The 19,688-nt window shown below is 41.6% G+C and overlaps 1 protein-coding gene across 1 annotated transcript in view; it reads left to right on the plus strand.

Moving 5' to 3' along the window:
* Positions 1-1,260: 1,260 nt before the first annotated feature.
* TRPC4 (transient receptor potential cation channel subfamily C member 4) overlaps positions 1,261-19,688 on the plus strand; it is a gene marked incomplete at its 3' end in the record, with an annotated part of 126,363 nt that continues 107,935 nt past the window's right edge. The window contains exon 1 of the mRNA XM_084227086.1: positions 1,261-1,338. The remainder of the gene's footprint in view (positions 1,339-19,688) is intronic.

The following is a 19,688-nucleotide window of genomic DNA, read 5'->3' on the forward strand; positions in this document are numbered from 1 at the left end:
TTTCCTACTATTTCTAAGCTCACGCATTTAGGTTCTGTCACAAATTTTTAGGGAAAGGAAAAGTAAAGCGAGGAACTGCGGGCTGAGCAGCCTCATTCCCTCGGCTCCTCTGTTACCAGTCTTGGCCGCGGCTCGGTCCCGTTAACGTCCAGGCCGAGCTGACCCAGGGGCACCGGGCGAGGTGGGCGGCGCAGAGGCAGGGACCACCCGGCTGGAGGCTGCGCCGAGCGGCGCAACCAGGGCAGAGCCTTTGCTGCCCCTCGGGAAGGAGCGTCGGGCGAGCTACCTGGAGCGAACCTCGGCTTCGGGCTCAGAGCGCGCCGGGCGAGGCCCCCGCGCTGGCGGAGGCGGACTCACAGAGCCCCACCGCGGCTGCATGGAGCGGGTCAGGGCTTTCCCAAATGCGGAGCGATGTAACAGCGAACTTTCTGCGGAGTCGAAGCTGCTCCTTGGTGCGTCTGCCTCCGAGCGGTCCCGAGCCGTGCGCGTTCTCGGCTCGCCGACGAGCCCCGCTCCAGCGCCCGGCGGGCGCCTTTGCGCTCCTCCCCGTGCCCGGGGCGGCAGCCGGTGAGCCCCGCGGAGCGCCCGGGGCGGCCTCGGGTGAGCCCGGCGGAACGCCCGGGGCGGGCTCTGCGTGCGCGGAGCCCCGCGGAGCCCGGCGCGGTGCGCGGCGCGGCCGCAGGGGGGCGCAGACGGGCGGCGGCGGGCGCGGGAGTGGCGCGGAGCGGGGACAGCGCGGCGGGGGCGGCGGCCGGGCGGGCGGGCGGGCGGGGGGCGGCGGGACGGCGCCCGCCGAGGCGCAGCCTGCGGCCGGCTCAGGAGAGAGCGCAGCGGCGAGGACGGAGAAATCCGGCGTTTGCCCGTCCGCGCTCCTTCCGCCGGTATTGGGGTGTCTTTCCCCCCCCTCTCCGCGCCGCGCAGCCCGCGCTCCGGAGGGGACGGCCGCGTCGGGAGGAGCTGTTACTTTTTGCAGCCGGCATGAGGCTTCCCGGGGGAACGAGGAGACGCCGCGCTAAGCAACCGGGGAAGAACCTGCTTCTCATCTGTTGCAGCGGAACCCGGCGGCAGGCGCGGTCCCCCCGGCCGGCGGTGATGGGCACCCGCTGACTCTTAGCGTGCGTCCGAGAGTGCCTGCATGTCTGGCAAATATGGAGAAAATAAAGTAAAAAATGTGGATAGTGCCTGAGATGGACGCCAGCCAGTGAAACAAAACAGACACGTTCTGAAGGGATTTAATTTGCAAACGGGATTTGAAAGGGTACAACTTCCATGGGAAAATGTGACCTGTTAGAACTGCTGTCGGAAGATGCCCGCTGTCAACGCAAGCACCTAAACCAAGTAAGTTCCCATCAACTTTGACCTGTCCTCTTTCTGAGCCTTTGATTACCTTTTTGACCCTGTGCAAAAAGAAGTGCCTATGACTGTCTAAGGTAACTTTTTGCGCCGACGCAAGCAGCCTAAGGCAACATCGTGCACGCCCTTGGCCCTTGGTGATAGTCCAGAGGAGTATTAGGATCTCTTCTTCCTCTTGTATGTAATAAACGTATTTTTCCCCGGCAGCCGCTGCCGTGGGGAGCGGCATCCTTCGGTCGCTGGGTGACACCTGCAGCACAGCGGAGCGCCCAGGGGGCCGGAGGGAGCGGCCGGGGGCCGCTCCGCGGGGCAGGAGGAGGCTCCGCATCCGCCACCCGCGCTCCGCACCCACTCCCCCCTCGCCCCCGCGGCTGCTGCCGCCGCTGAGAGCGCCGCGGCCCCCGGCACAGCCAGCGGGAGTTCACATGTCACGCACACGGGTGGGTGCGGGAGCCGCTCCGCGGACCGCCCCCGGTCCCCACGGCAGTGGCGGCCGCGGCTGCGGTGTCCCCGCAGCCGTCTGTACCCGAGGGGACCTCGCTCGCCGGCGGCGCAGTCCGCAGGAACCGTCCAGGGAAAGCGGGGGTCCTGTCAGCCCCCAGGAGGGACCTGGAGGACGGCGAGGTGCAGGCGGCAAGAGCAGAGCAGGGCGAAGTGGGCCATGGGACGGCTCCTGGAGCAGAAAAAGGGACTGGTGGGTTCATCCCCTTGTGGGGCTGACACGGCGAGGCCCTGACGCTTGAGGTGATGGGAGAGAAGCTGTGGTCCTGTTGGGAAGAAGCAGCTGATGCTCTGGAGGTTTAAATGCCGACAGAAATTCAGCGCTCTGCCGAGGCACTGTTGTGGTGGCTACAGTTGTCCAAACCTACTGACTTGTTAATCTAATATTTCTCTGCTTTTATCAGAAAGCATCATTTATGCACTTTTGTTTTACTGGACTTAGTTGAGTGACTTCCTGTTAGCATGGCAACCGAATTTTAGATTTCTCTACGCATGACTTGTGAGATGGCTCTTCCAACATTGTAACACCTTTCAGGTGGAAGTAAATAAAAACACCTTCTATTATGTGTTTTTTGTTACAGAGAATGAGTACTCCCCAAAAAAAGCAAAAAAAAAAAAGAAAAACATAGGTAACAGAGATGCATGTTGGTTTCATCTGAGAAATAAGTAGTTCTAAGAAACAGTGCACGTAGAGATTTTCTTTAGAATGCAGAGAAGACAGAGTGGGAAATAGTTTAAGTTCTACACACTAAATATCAATATTGCAGTACCTTTAAGTCCAGTTTGCTTGAAATTTCAAATTTGATTGTATTGCAGTGACATGGAACATTTCAGTGTTTATGTTACTTGCTTCAAAGCCCACACCTGGATAGCTTAGCAAGGTTTTCTGTGCATGCATACTGAATTTTCCATAAATTAGCCTTATTCACTTAAGCAGTAGTTTTGTGGACTGTTAGGGAAGCCAGGCACCAGTAAGAGTGCTTTAGACCTGTTTTAGAGTAGCAAAAATTCTGGAAGACATGAATTTATGCCCATTTTTAAGACAAGACTCAGAAATAAGCTTTATCCTTCAATATCAAAATAGCTGAAGTCAAACATGGTTTTCCTTTGGCGTTGCATTCTACACTTGAAAGGCCTCTTGTTTGCAGGAGGATGGCATTCTTTACTGTGGTTTTTTTTTTTTCTCTCTTTTTGCCTCTGTTATTCTGACTTAGGAACAGATGAGACTCTATTTGGAAACAGGAAAACAAAAATATGTCTGTCTTTTATATTTAACTTCAGCCACTTACTCTGACTCTATGTATAGCAGTCATTGCCCTTAAAATAGCTCCAGAAAAAAATTCCATTTCTTCTTATCTCATGCTATTTAGAGGCAAATACTGCTAGCTGAAATTTAAGTGAAATTGAGGTCACTACAGATCTGGTATGATTTTGAGATATCTTTGCTTATTTACTGAAAATGTTGGGTCCTGACCAATGTGGTTCTGCTCTTGGTGACAGTGGGCTTGCATTTCTTCAGCATGGAGAGACCACCAAGTGTATATTGAAGGGCACACGTAGAGCAAACAGTTAAGGGATTAGCTTTCACCTTTTTGTGTGTGTGTTTATTGCCTGACTTAATTGACAAGGAAAAATGTGCATGACTGCTCCTCCAAAGACCAGAGACCTGTGTCCATACCAGTACACTGTTTAATCTGTCAGCTTTTTCTGGGATTTGATTCACTGGAGTGAGATGGCAAAACCAACAAGGAAAATACTGTGTGGCATCTCTGCTTGCCTCTGGTGGTGCTGGTAGTCAGTGTTAAAAGGGACTGAATTAATTTTGAAAATGATGACTAAGTCCCCTTAACTTATCTTACGGAAAGGCAGAATAGAAGCAGGAAGAAAAGACTCTGTTATAACCTGTTTAAAGAAAAAGCAGATAAAAATAGATAGAGCATTGTTCTATTCAGACATTTAATGGCTTTATGAGTGTCAGATTTATCATTACTTTTTCTGTTCGGTTTTAAGTTGTGTTGGGTTATGTTCTTTTTACTTTCTCAAATATAATGTTCTTAATTACTGAAGGAAGGTTGAAGGTAAAACTTTGTATGTAAATCAGTCTTCCATCACCATGTTTTGTGACAAAATTCCAGAAACCATCTGTTTTAGAAGTACTGAATCATTGAGAAGGATAAGCCAAACTTGCCCTTGCTTTATTACACTGACACTACTTTAAGCAGTGTAACACCAGCAACAATGGTGCCAGGATCCTCATGTCCACTGTGATTTGGTGTGGGGGAAAAAAAATAATCTCCTGACTAAATACATATTAATTAATATAGTTTTGTTAAGGGAAGGCTGAGCAAATCAAATCTTTCCGTAACAGATATGCATGCAGAAGTCCTTCAAAGGGGCATGACCTTTCAGTCAAATAGAATTTAAGACTGTCAAAAGAGGAGCAACTAAAAATAAGACAATTTCTTTGTGAAGTTTTCAAAGGAATTAAAAGGTTCTTAGTGTGCCACAGAGACTAAAGTAACAAATAAATGACTTCACTATTATATCATGTTCTTCTTGGAGTTGTGGGCTGTTTTGGTTTCATTTGAGGTTTTTCTTCTCACTTCTAATGTCTCTTTTGGTTTAACAGACATATTGACTGATGTGAGACAAAAACTAAAGAGAACCTTGGATAAAAGTTCCTTTTTTTTACAGCTAAAGTATTTTTCAGCAAATATGGGCTGAAGTGGGACAGCAGAACTTCCTTAAATTTGAGTGAATTGTAGGTTTGTCTGAGATTATGAACCAGTCAAATCTAATCTCTGAAGCTCTGGAGTCCATGACAGTTCCTGCAATTTCTTGGTCACTGATTCTGTGCTCGATATATTAATCTCAAAAGCTTCTGACATACTTGTGCATGTCAGATGAACCGTTGGAATGTTATATTATCTGGTATATTATGCAGTGGGTAGAAAGGGGAACAGTAAATGGACAAAGGCTTTTCACTGGGGTGTTCAGGGAAAGAGGTTATGGGATTCTTCTGGAGATGCTTTCCACATATCATTGGAAATTTCTGAGGATCCAGCAGCCTTTCCTCAGGAGGCAAAGGCCTCTGTTCCACCACTGGTGCATGGACAGCCCCTGAGGAGTCAAGCCATGTGGTGGTGCCCTTAAGCTCTTCCAATCCTAGCTCAGCGGATGCTGGTTTTCTGTGATAAACAAGATCTTTCCATTTGGTTTTGTTGTTTTAGAGTGGTTCTGATACCAGTGTTAAGGACCACAAGTACATCCTTCCTTGGCTCAGAGAACCAGAAAGCTTATGCTACCTGCGTTCATACCCAAGACCCTACTGGCAAAGGAAGTCCTGGGCTCCTCATTTCCTTAGCACTGGTATCAGAAGGTGCCAGCTGGTCTGGCAAGGCACGGATCAGTTGATTGAGAGCTGGACTCCAACCTCCTGTAGATCTTGAAGCATGCAGGCTAACCTGTTGTGGCTACAATTGATAACCCTGAACTGACATGGAATACCTGTTTGCCAGCTGTCAGGGTGAACCTGGAGTGTCCCTCTTCCTTTCCTGGAAAGAGAAGGGCTGAAGCAGGGGGGAAACCATCCTCTGTATTTTGTCATCTCTTTTATAACAGAACAAGCATCCTCCACAGGTGACTGTCTCTCTTTGTTAACCATGCAGCAAATGCCAAGACAAGGAACCTTCCTTCTTAAGATAGATTTGCTGAATCCCAGCTGTGCAGAGCAGGCTGTGGTAGTACTTCATAAAGGTTGAGTAAGCACAGAGATCAGTAGATACAGGATAAATGGTTGCTATAATCAGCCTAATATATACATTAAAAAAAAAAAAACAAAAACCATGCATACACATGCACGTGCTCCAAGATGTTGTGCTAACTTTTAAAAAATCTGTAAATAGCATGAATTCATATCTTCTGGAAGTTTGCCAGTTGCCACCTCTGCAATCCAGTTTCCTTTCACTGAATTTTTCAAAACATAGTCTTATGCAAACTCTCTATAATAACTACTTAAATTATAACTACTTAATAACTAACATTTTTGTCACTTTTCAGCTCAGGTGTCTGGTTGTCATGTCTGTCACAGAGAGGCAGCTGCTGCCAAAGAACCCAGAAACTCTTTCAGTGATGGTTAAGTAGTGGGGATGATTTTTAACCCAGGTCATAAAGCATGAATGGGGCATTATTGCAGCTCTGTATCCAGCCCAAAATGCATTGTGAGAAGTTGGCCTGGCTTGAGAGCCTCCCTCCTCCTTTCATCTCACATCTCCTAGAGAGATGGAGGCATTCTGCCAGTAAGGACCTTCCTGCAGTCGACTCTCTGTGAGATTCACTGAGAATTTAAATTTCTTCTTCTAACCATGGCTTAATTAAAGTACCCACTCACATCAGGGTACTAGGTTAGCAGTTCCAGTAGAATCAATGCTGTCCTGTGTTTGTTAAATTAATGGATAAACTTTCACCAGTGATCCTTCTGTAGTGCCCTGAAGAATATCAAAGATTTGAAGATGAAATCTGTACTATTCCCTAGCATACAGATGTTTTTTAACTGATTAGCAGTTTGATGTCAGGCCAGAGAATACTGTACTAAGAAGATAGAGCACCAAATTTACATTCAGTGAAAATGATATTTTCTTCTATATTTTTTCTTCTAAAAATTCATATACTTTAGATTTATCTTTGCCAGCAAATATTGTATTCTGTGCATTGATTTGCTACTCTCATTTCCATTATAAAAAGTTAGCCAGACCAATTTACTTCCTTTGAGTAAAGGAATAATAATAGAATTATAGCAGAAGATGAAGGGTCATTGTGTCTGATTTAAGATTGCCCCTAGTACATTTCTGTATACTAATTTCAATTAAAAATGTTTAATGGCAAATTTTGAAAAGCTCTAAAAAGGGATTTTTGCAGTGAAGGCCTGTGGGGTTTTTTTTCACCTAGGTCCCAGGAAATGGATTATAGTTGTGAACACCAGCCACCTACATTCTTTGTATAGTCGCTGGAGAGAGACAGAAACATGATGTGAGCAAACTAATCCATCCAATTTATACCTGACATAGAGGGGAAAGAAGCCAGGTATTTGTTGTTGCTGATTGTTGTTTGATTTCACACAGCTGAAGTAGGGCAAGATGAACCTTACCCTAGTGGTGTCAAAAAACCCAAATAAACAATTTCAGAGGAGACATTAAATAGACACTGGTTTTCTTCTAAGGCATCTTAAGATCCTCTCTACTTTCCTGATATTGATGCTGACATCATAGCAATAACAGATGTCTGCAACATAATTTAAATATCCTGTTGACTCTTGTCAAAATTTTTAGGAGCTTGTGAATGGGTTGGGTAGCTGAAATACAGCTTCTAGTTGTGCCAGGGGAAATGGGAGTGTCAGCTGGACTCTTGCAAAGGAAGAACACACAGTTCTGGGTGCTCACATCCTGCCTCCTCCAAGAGCAAGGTGACTTTTCCAGAGAGAACACATTGTATCTGTGGAGCAAGGGAAAGCAAGCACAGATTCTTTCTTCAGATGTTCTCAGCATTGCCAGTGCCACTTAGTCCGCCAAATACAGAAATTATCTCTCAGGGATGAAATAGGTTTAACTCATGTTCATGTGGAAATGCTCATTATTATTAAATACTTCAAAAGCAATCCTTCTGCTGCTCTTCAGCACTGATTGCTGAATGGATCCTGCCTATCTTCCACTGAAAAAAAGGTGAAATATTCCATTTGTGTTTTGTTTATATTGACAACCTTTTATTGTTTAGGCTGGGAGAGGTACTGGCCATTCCTTCCTGATAGTAATGATTTAAAGTTATGAGAGCTGCAGTCAATCCCTTAGGTTTGTTTATGCTTGCACAGTGAGTTTGTTTTTCAAATTTGGTGTGTTCTGTAGTGCATTTATACCTGCAACACCACATGAGCTTTCCCTGTAGTGGCTTTAACTAGCTAGCAGATACCCTACAGCAGGAATTTTGGCCATGAATAAAACCAAATCCAAGTTGCCTACGGAACAGTTGTCTAATTTGCCTTAAGCCTCTTAGCTACAAAACTGTCATTCCAAAGGCTGTAACTAACTGTTTGTCTTTGAATTCATCTAGACACCGTAGCATCAGACCTCTGAGTCTGCATAGCCTTTAGAAAGAACTTGGTAACTTCATAGGGTGATTCATATGACATATCTTGAAGGAAATTAATTGCCCTCTGCAGGGAGTGCATTTCTTCCCGTTTGTAATGAAGGAAAATTGGGATGACAAACCAGCCGTGGATGTCAGTATTTTGGATTCCTGGCTTAGTGAATATGTGTCTCGGTTTTATTTTTTGCATGTTTTAAATTTAAGTATTTTATTGTGTCACATAATGATTAATAAAGTTTCCAAAATCTAATATGAAGAATGTGTTGCACTAATTTTTTTTAGTCTGTTAAGGAACCTGGTACATACGGCACAGAGATCACTTATTTCAACTTGATGACATAGGCAGTATTTGCACTAACTTGTAGTCTGTAACTACTCTTATTATATTTTCTCATAAAAGGCATCATGCTTCCTACAGAGCAATTACAAAGTAATATTTTGGTCTGTCCACGTACCGTACATAAAAATATTTTATTCATGGTTGTTTAACTTAGTGATATTAACTTTGAGCATATTTGTTTATGCACTGAGGCCAGTTGTGCCAAATATTGATGTGATTTGAGATGATTACATTTATTTTCCTACAGTGTCTTTATGTAGAACTAAACTTCCACGTAACTCTTTCTGGTTTTCTTTTTTTTTTCTTCTTTTTGTAATTAAAATTTGATTTTTTTAAAAATACTTAAACCAAGCAGACCGGACAGGGGTCTTAAAGTCCCTTCTTTTCAGAGTGATTTTGCCCACAGAGGAGGGAAGCAGGGGATTCTCAGTGTGCTGGGTTGCATTGCAGTTCTTGGCCGCTAGTCCATCCTCAGAGCTGCGCTGACTGACTGAACCGGCTTGACTGCACAAGCTGGATAAGGGTGGGTTAGGATCAAAGAAGGATTTCTCATTCATCCCCACTGTGCGCTCACTTCCTAGAAACCACCCTCCTTTTGCTACTGCTTGTGCTGGCTTTAAGCCAATTGGGGACTTTTTTTCCATCTGAAGAATTCCTTTGGATTAAGTGCAGACAGGATTTTGCTTTAGAGGTTTTTATAGTTAAAAAGATTCTCCAGTGTGTAGGATCTGGATGTATGTCATCTATCTGTTGTGTTATTTAATTTTGTTAAAGAAACATACTCTCATAGCAGGGTATTTCCTTGCTTAGCACCCTTAGTGAGGGGTTTTACCCATGTCTCCTTAATTGATGTGCTCCTGTGCATTCACCCATGTCCCTTATTAACTTTGGATTTCCCACTCACTTGCTCAGTACATTAAGTCCCAAAGTTGTAGGTGAGCTCTGGTTGAGACTGAAGAGGATTTCATTTTGCTTTAATGGCACCAGGGTCTGTGGGAAAGAAGCAATCAGCTGTCCCTGAGGAGAGCTTTGGGCCAGCAGTACTTGTGTGTGGGTCCGTGGGTGTGTGTGATGAGAAATGTACAAGGAACTCTTTTTCTGGTTAGTCCTCAGAGCCTTTGAAGTTCTTCAGGGCATTGCTATTAACACCCAAGAAACAAGTAATTTAGGACATAGTGTCTTGCACTACCCGAACTCCACATGTCAGGGTCCTTTTTTTCAGGAAGAATCGTTGCTGATTAGTGATTCTTCTCAGTGATAATCTACAACCAGGTTTTTGCTAAAACCAAGGTTTGCTGAATTTGGGCAAATTAGCAAGGGCAAGAGTGGGACTTTGAGGAGGATAGAAATAAGTTGACATTTCAAAACAAAAAGAAAGTGTTACCATTTCAGAGCAATCCAGGAAATAAAGGACAATGAAGACCATGACTCTTGAGAGACTTTAGTACACCCAAGTAGGTCAGCTCATGCTCATCTTCCCATGATACTCCCAGTAACAGTTAGATAATAGACATCTTTAAGGGCTTGATTTTCTTTTGGAAACATGATGGGTTGGTTGACATGAGTACTGGGGAAACATGACACTCTAGTCATCTTACTCCATTAGTGTTTTCTTACTGAATTGCCTACTTTTATTTTAACACTCTTAAACCCATTGCTGAAAAACAAAGCCTACAGTAAAAATTACCTAATCCAATCCACCACCCATGATAGCAAAGCTTTATGGCCAGAACATGATGGAATTCATTATAAGAAATAAAATGCTTCCTTCTGATTTAACCTTAATTCAAGGAAGTATTCAAGCATAAAGAATTTCTGGTGTTCTACTGAATGCAGTTTCGGAAGGTGCTTCCTTTTAAGCATTGGCTTCATTCCTCTTCTCAGTGTGAGACATTTTCACATTTTCCAGCTTTAAGAGTACAATTTGAAAGTTCAGGTGAACATTTTTTAATATGAAACCAAGAAAAATATCAATAATGCACAAACCAACTTCTCTTTAGCAATTTCTCAGGTGTTTTGTACTTTGCATGTTTGCTTTCTCCCTTGGAAGTATGACTTTAGTTCAGATGTTCAACTCATCGTTCAAAATTTCTCCCATTCCTTTACCATAACTCCCTGAGAAAACTCCTTTTACAACATATTTTTGTTTTATAAGTAGCTGTCATTTAAGAAGGTAATTTTGTAGCCAAAAAAGATGCAATGTTCAAAAACTCTTTCAGCTGCTTTTGCATATTGTAAATGTTCCTAAAATCCCAAAAGCTTTGTGCTTTTTCATTTATTTTTGTATTTATTTGTTGGACGTTGCAACTATGTGGGCTCTTTGGCCTTAGGGAAATACTAAGATCACAAGTGAACTTAAGATGGTGATAATGGTCAAAGTAATTCAAAATTACACCACTCTTATGTGAAATTTTACAAAATACAAAGTAAAACAATTGTGCCTTCTCATCCATCCTACATACGTAAAGGTGATGTAATTTTAGAAAATTTGTCCCCTTAGTTTCAAGAGCATTATAGTGCTCTGGCAGCTTCTTGTTTCTTCTCAATAATTTAGCAGTTTATGAAAAATACATTGTGTTTACTTTTCTACTCGAATGCAGTCAATGCAATTACAAGTTGTGGAGAATCTAATCTGAAATCATTTAATTGTTGAGTATTTTAGAAAAATATGTAGTCCTGAAACATTAATCTATTCGTAATTATTGCCATAGTTGCAGCCAGCATCTGTCCTGTGTATTATCAAATTTTCTCCATTCTCTGTCTAAATACCGTTTTCTGTTGCAGTTTGCAGACTCATATATAGGGAATATTGATGGAGGGAGCTAGTGAATTTTTGTTTTAAATATACTGCTATAGTTGACAAGGTCTAAAATCTCACTGTGTCTGATTATAAGAATTCCTGCAGCTTTCTGTTGCCGGGAAATTGCCTTTAAGAGTGAAAATCAAGTAGGGAATGACATGTACAGTTTTAAAATCAAACTTCTTTTTTAATCTTTTGTAAAACATCCAGGAGCCTTTCTGAACAGTATTTTATAGAATTGCTAAAAACCTATTTCTATTTCAAGGCTATAGCACATCAAATGAAAAAATATCAGTCTTGGAAGTCTCTACTATAAGCAGAACTCTAGTGTACAATTATATATTCAGTATGTTCAAGCTGTTATTCATACTTCAGTAAATCCCAAAAATTTCCCTGAACATAAGGTAACATGGATTTAACATTTTATCTACTTATGTCAACTGTGAAACCAGACTTTGTATTATGATGGAATGATTTCCAAGATTATGGATGCTACAATTGTATTCTGTGCCGAAATACTCATATTTATAGATCCTTACAGTTTTGTATGTATATGCATATAGAGTTTATGCACACACATAAGAGAAGAACACATGTATATTTACATGTAGAGAGAAATATTTATGTGCACTGTGTAACTGACACACATGAAAAGTTGATATTTGCTCTGGTGACTGAAAGAGAAGAGCTACCCAGAGTTCAGGAATATGGCCTGATATAGCCTAATACAGCCTATTAAAGTGTCTGTCTTATGTGAGCACACAGAGTTATATCAGTATCTCGTTGCCTGGGAGTATTTATCTCTCTAACTTGTTCATAAGATTTAAAAACTCAGTGACTGAGTCCAGCTCTTGGCCAAGTATGGCTTCTTTGCCACCCCAAACAGAGAAGAGCTCTTAACTTGATGGCAGCCTGCCAGGACATGGTAAGTTTAGAGGCAGCTACTTTTCTTGTGAATTTAGAGACTCCTAGGAAGTGAAGGCTTCTTTAGAGCCAGAGACTTCTGTCCGTGGAGCTGACAGCTCTGACACTATGCAAACTTAGACACAGCTCCTATAAAGGAATTTTTTCTCTAGTAGCAAGTACAGCTTGACTAGGACTAATCTATTATCTTTCATTTTGTTTATTATCCAGAAGGAATTTTTTTTGGTAGACTTTTATTGTAGACTATTGTAGAAGTTATAACTCATGCATTAAAAGCACAGCAGTCTATTAATCAGATTCATTAAAGTCTAACAATAGCATTTTTAACTGATCCTTAGGTGAACTGCACATGGCAGGGAAAGCATCTGAAAGGAGGCAGAATGCTCTTGTGCTACACGGTTTCTAAACCTCCTCGGAAACCTACTTTGAGTGTGAAGACCAAAGTGTGCATAATATGAAAAAAATGTAGCCCAGAGAAGCTGTGTATGCCCAATCCCTGGAAGTGTTCAGGTTTGATAGGGCTTTGAGCAACCTGATCTAGTGAGTATCATCGTCTGTCCATGGCAGAGGGGTTGGAACTAGATAATCTTTGATATCCCTTCCAACCCAAACCTTTTTATGATTCTGTGATGTGATCCCTCAGGATCCTGCTGGTGTTTCACAAGGAGTCAGTGCAGTGGCAGAAGGCTGGGACCTGATTGTGTTTCGTGATCTCCTCATCTGAGTGCAAGAACCATTGTGAGGATAGAGGAGGAGGATACTGTCACAGTAGAAAAGGGGGTTTCAGGGTAAGCAGTGTATATCATCTAAGCCAATGTAGAAAATGTCATCCTGGCCTGACAGTTTCAGTTGCCCTGGGACATGCACCTGAATGTGGTCCTTGTTGATTGATTCAGAAAAGCAGTAACTTGAAATCCCTGATGAATCTCCTTTGTTGGTAAAAACAGGAAACATGTAACCAAGATTCCATCTTTTTGTCTTAAGCCTCTTGATCCTGTCTGCACACGCTTGTCTACAAAACACTAAGTTGCCCCCTTTTTTTGCCTGGACCTATGAAGCAGCTGCACAGGGTGGCTGAGTGTAAAAGAACTGGAGAGATCAAAGCCAGCCAATCTGTTAGACTTCTCTAGGTAACCATGTTTGAGTTAGTCACAAACTCGTCCATAGAAATTACTTTTCAGTTCTTCAGCTCAGGAGTTTAAAAGAATATTTTAAAGTTTTCAGAACTGTCACACAAAAAAGTTAAATTTCTTCTGAGTCATTGATTATTAATATCTGTCATCTGCAGATAATTTATCCAGTTACTTTCAGTGCTAGCTGGTAACTTATGCAGTAGAATTGGAAAATTACTTGATCAAACAAGGCTAAGTGCTAAGTGCTACCAAGACAAAATTAATGAAATGCAAGGATTTGACTTGGGCTGCCAGGTCAGAAATGAAGATGGCCAAAAGCTGCACACAAAATAGATTTCTGAGCTTAAGTGAAGCCAGTAGCAGCTGTTCTGAAAACAAATAAAGTCCACACTCATGTTTGCTGAGGTCCATAGAGCAGCTCATTTCTTTATTGCTTGGGTGTTGTATTTTCACAGGGATGTTTTCACAGTTATTTCCTTTAACAGCCTGGTGGTTATCTCCTTGTTATTTTATAATCATATATTCAATTTTAATAATCATAACTATTTTCTGTGTTGTACAAAACTCCCCAAACTATACAAGGTCTGCCCTAGTGCTGGATGATAGACAAACCTGAGGGCATTGGGGTTTCTTCTCCTGATGTCTAAGCCTTGAATGCCAGTACAAATAAACTGAATAGTCCTCTTCAGCTAAATAACTTTATTCATATACAAGAGACTGTAAAAACCTCTGAAAGTCCTTTATTAAGAAAAAGATCCTAATTCATCATACCTTATGATCTCTGGACTGCTGACAATGGCTCTGTTCCTAATTAGAGGGCTGAAGTTTCAAAAAGTGTAGCAACTGAAACCTTCATCTTTCCCATTTTCCTCTGTCACCTTATGGGGTTCCAGTAGTGGTCAGAAACATGACTGCAATTTTGCTATAATAATGCTAAAACCAAGGAGAGAACATATCCAAAATATCAATTTCAAGATGGATATGATTTTTTTTTTAATTTAAAAAATATTAGAAAAAGGAAAGAAATTGCTGCAGGAATAAAGATGGATATAAACTGGATTAGAGATGTGATCAGAGAGCGATGGTAATTAACACCTGTTTGAAAGAAGGTTTAACAGCTGTTTAATTACAAAAAATTAAGAAACTGTTCAAGTAAAACACACAGACTAGGAGGGAGCACACGAGGGAATATAAAAATACTGGAAAAATTTCCGAGAGGTTTTAGGAGTAGATAAAACTATGGTTTGCTGAAGGGGAAAGGGATCACTACAAGTAGAAGATTTAAGATTGAATAGTACAGTAAAGCTCTATCACAGTGATTCAAAAAGGTACCAAAATCACTCCCTCTGCCATTTCCTAGTGCCAGTTAGTGAGAGAGGTGCTAGTAATTTGAGAAACAGCCGTTTTTAGGCTGTACAATGAGTACAGCTATTGTGCCTGTAGTGTAGCAGTACTGTTATACACACGTTAACTCTTCCTTGCTTTCTGACCTATAGCATCGGGCAGATTTGAACAGAAATCCTATAGTTATTAATTTATTTATCATTTCCTCAGCCCCAGCCTACCTAGCTAAGTCAAAGTTTGCTTTGCCACTGACTTCAGCTATGTTATTACTTAAACTACTGAGTAGTTGTAATGCCTTTGATATTTTAGCAACAGTCAAGATTGAGAGACACTGTGAGTGGTGGGACAAACTGCCTTGCTGGGCTGTTGGCAGTAGAGGATGGAACATTTTACCATATACCATTTTGGAGACTTCACTAGAAAGAAATCAAAGGGGACATGATAATGTGCTTAAAATTTCCTGGGAAAGCAAAGAGAAAACAAAGTATGATAATGTCACTGGATCCTTAAATAACACTATCTGAGTGACACCAAAAGTCAGCTATGTAGTATTGTGGATGTAATTGCTGAACTGTAGCAGTCCTGGCAGCTTTTGAGAATCAAATGACTCATGTATTTGGGTGGTATAAGATTCTTAAGGGTATTTAATTTTCTCAAGCTGTTGAATAAGAAGCAACACAGACCAAGAGCTACACGGTGTCTTGGCAGTCAAGTAGGAGAGACTCCAAACAAAGGAAGAGTTGGAACAGATCCCTGAAAATGAATATACTGTACTGGAACAAATAGATGGAGCTAGGCAATAAAAACAATTTTTTTTTCCCCCAAATAAAATCAATTGAAAGTGAAAGACTACCATTTAAAGTGTCAAGTGATCTTGATAATTTGTGTATTTTTCTGTAAAAATTGTGTTGGTACTTCCTCTAGAAAAAGTGTTGATTTCCTGAGTATCAGATATGTAAATCTCATTACTTGTGTGAAGAAACACAATGAATTTGTGAACTGTAGTGGATTACAATCTGGAGGATAATAAATTAAGAAAATAAGCTGTGTTGATGTTTTGGGAAATTTTATAACTAATTTGAATACAGCCACAGTCTTACTGCCTGTATCTAGATTTTTTTTTAAGCTCTGTAACCTGTGTTTACCAGTGGCAAAAAAAGTGCATCTGTAGACAGAAGTACAACAACAGAGTACCTTGACTCGCTGTAGGACTCAGCAGGGTCTTGCTTTGCCAGATACAGTTCTCTGTGTTTTGCAATCCTCTGTGGGTTTCTGTTTCACCAGGTCATCCAATCTTCTATGTAGCCCACAGAAAATTTTAGTATCTTCACAATCTTTCAGCAATGAATCCTTCAAGTAATAGCTTGAAGTCTCATCAGCTCTTTTCTTTACTTGAACCTGTCCATTATTGCCTGTTTGGTTGCTTCTGGATCTCATACCTGAAAAGCCAATGAACGAATAATCCATGTCTGTCCTTTTCCTGACACCAATAATTACAGACCTGCATTACACCTTCCATCTGTTCTTCTTTCACAGAATGAAGATTTGTACCTTACTTAGTCATTCTGCTTCTGGAAGGTCTTCTGGAGATTTAATCATTCTGCAGCTCTTGTCTGAAGGTTTTCCAGTACTACTGGCTCCTTTTTTGAGATAAGGAGCCTAGAAGTGCACGTTCAATCCTGTATGCCACTCTGAAACTACAGACACATACACATTTGCATTAGTATGAGTGAAGTAAATTTTGTTTGACAGGAAATGGGCATGGTAATTAGAGAAAATTCATCTCAGCTTTTGGGAACCATGACTCCAAAGTATTTGTCTTGTCCCTTTTTACAAAATAAGAGTAACAGAGCACTTTTTTTTTTTTTCCTGAAGCAAACTTGGCAGAGGTAGCTGAGGCATGTAACTGGTTATAACTCATTTATGCATAGACAAGAAAGGAAGATTTATTAAATGTCTTGTGTTTTGTTTATGTCAGTCTATTTCAATGCTGGGAGCATAACTTTTATTCTGCTAATTGAAATGAAGATCAAACAGTGCTGCAAAACCTGAATCATTACCTTGTAGAAATGCTTGCTAATGCTAGTAATCAGTCCTTTAGTTCCTGTACATGTGTTAAAATTCTGCTTATTACTCACTGTAACATATGGATCTAATGGAAATTGAGGAAGAACTTTTGTTATTCTTTTAAATTTTCACAGTCTCTGCCTAGCTGAACTTGTTGTTCTGAGTTTGTTAAAAATGTATCTCAGGCTGTGGAACTGTAGAATTTAAGAGAATAGGAATTTACTGAGTCATTTAATACTGAAAATAAGAGTTGGGAGACTACTCACTGAGCCATGCAGAATCCACTGTTCTTTTCTGTCTTTCGCACTCTAATTACACATATCACAAAGTAAAAATCCCTCTTTTTCTTCAGACTTGAAGTTTATAATTTAAGTGTCCATGTTTCTCTTCATGACATCCAAAGAAAATAAATCAGAGATTCTTTAGCAAAATGTTAAGTGTTCAGGTTGTATTTCTGCTTTGTCTATTGGGAAAAGGAGCCACTATTTAATCTCATTTCTCTCATATCTACCTGAAAATTTACAGTTTACAATTGTGGATTTATGATCAGGTTCCCCTCAGCTGGCAGTGACACAAACATAACCCAGCCATTGGCTCAAACAGCTCTCATTTTCACCAGAGTAATGTTTGAAAGCTCAAGCCAAAGGGTGATGTCAATTCCTTAGCACTGAAAGGTGTTATCTTTGTTATTGTATATGAGCAGCCAAAGTGGAGGGAAGCCTGAGCAGGCAGAAAGCCCATGGTCAATACATTTCCAAACTTTGAGGAACTATTAAACTTGAAGGTGTTTCACTGTATTATAATGGATTTTTAATTACAAGCAATTCAAAAATAATTTGATTCTGTCATGCTTCTCTGTGACAGAGCATTAGAGATGATAATCTTAGTTCAGAATTGCCACAAAGTCTGTATCTCATGTATAATCTGAACAGAGCACCACTTTGTGTTTTTCATTTTGTCGCGTTGCTGGGTTCTTTGCTCAGCAACTGCGCTGAAGAACTTATTCTGCTCTTGATATGTTTTGAAATGGGACTGAAATATTCCCTTGATTCCAGCAGTGCTCAGCATCTTGATCTTACTGACATAGATCACACCCTCTGACAGCTTTGTGAACCCTTGGGATGTCACACATTTGCATTACTCTTTCAGAAAGAAAAGGACTCCGCCTGCATTTGGGTCCTTACCCAGGCTGCAGTCCTTCATGTGCTACCCCAGCGCAGGTCCCTTCCATCAGGTGCAGTCCTACAGGAAAAGGCTCCAGTGTGGGTCCCTCACAGAGTCACAGGTCCTGCCAGGAAACCTGCTCCAGTGTGCTCACCTCTTCACGGGACCACAGGTCCTGCCAGGACTCTGCTCCAGTGCAGGCTTCCCCCAGGGTCGCAGCCTCCTTTGGGAACATCCAGCCGCCCCACAGGGGTTTTCTCCAGAGTGGATCTCCTGCACCCTGGTGGATCCCCAGGGCTGTGGAGCACAGCTCCTTCACCGTGGTCTGCACCACCGGCTGCAGGGGCATCTCTGATCCAGCGCCTGGAGCACTCCTCCCCTCCTCTTCCCTGACCTTGGTGTCTGCAGGGCTCTGCTTCTCACTCCTCTGTCCAGCTGCCATCGTGCAGCCATTCCTCCCCTTCCTAAATATATTCTCACAGAGCTGGTACCACTGTCACTGATGGGCTTGGCCTTGGCCAGCAGTGGGTCTGTCTTGGGACTGGCTGGCTCTGGCTCTGTTGGGCATGAGGGAAGCTTCTCACAGCTTCTCACAGAAGCAACCCCAGAGGTTTCCCCTCACCCCCATGAAAAAGTCGTCATGCAAGCCCACTACAGCCCAAGGCTTAGCTCCCCTAAACCCATTATGCTAGTGCAAAACCTGCATTTCTTACATTGCATCCTAATGCCTCTCCAATTAAAAGGTCTCAGTTCTGATTAACCAGTTTCTTCCTTTTCTTCTTGATGTCATTGTACCTACCTGCTATGGTCCAAAGCAAGTGTTGTTTACCCTGAAGAATCACATTTTCTAATGGCAGAGTTTTTGTTAATAAAAGCGCATTATAACAGAGGGATCAGTCAGTGATTAGTTACATCTTATCTAGTTTTATCAACATGAATAAAGAAATAGATGTCCAAAATTTTTAGTTATTAATTGGTGTAAAATTAAAAGTAAGCATTTTTTCATTTTAAGGCTGCTTGGGATGAAAAAGTATTTGCACATATATATTTTTATTATCAATATAAGTTATTAACTTGTGCATGAGAATCAAGAGTGAGTCATAAAGAAACAGGGGAAAAGAGAATTCCTATCAGCCAGACTAAACAGACCTTTCTGCTTCATTAGGACTGCTAGAAGTGTATCTAATGAAGGAACAAAGCACAAAGGCAGACATTGGAAATATATTCCCAAACAAGGCATCTAGATATTGCAATTGCCAAGAATGGTCTGTTTATACTCATCATAAATGTTAATGCTATGACTGGAAGAGAAGAGGGAAGAAGAGGGTGGGAAAACCAGCAGGACTCCTAACAGTAGCAGACCGTGGAGTAAGTCATTCTTCCTGAAATGGACTGCTTGTGTTACTGGAGATGAGCCTGTATCTCATTCTCATTATCAGACTATGCATTTGCATGGTGTAAATAATAACTACTGCCTTGGAAAAACTTGTCATGCTTTATAAAAGGACATCAAAACTGCAGATGAGTATGGTAGGACTGCACATTTCATGCAGCTGGCAGTAACATGAAAAAATACCGAAAGGAAGAGTCATAACCCATGCTGAGTTAATGGTGGGACTCAATGATCTCATCTTCCATGAGTCTGTAATTTGGATTTTTTGTAGTGCTTTTGGTATGTGGTCAGAAAAGTTAAGAACTGAAAGACCATTTATATAAGAAATACTGCCAGGAGTTACTGCCAAAGCAGAGACTGTAGCAGACTTACAGCAGTGAACTGTATAGTAAGCACTGGAGTATGTGGGTGGTGCTACTTCTGCCATTTATAGGCAATAAATACTATTCACTTTTGGTTAAGAAAGAATACTTAAAATTGCAAAATGGTTGTCATAGTGTAACCAAGAAGCCAACTTTTAGAAATTGTACT

Source organism: Fringilla coelebs (assembly GCF_963513975.1).
Source record: "Fringilla coelebs genome assembly, chromosome: 2".
NCBI classification, from domain to species: domain Eukaryota; kingdom Metazoa; phylum Chordata; class Aves; order Passeriformes; family Fringillidae; genus Fringilla; species Fringilla coelebs.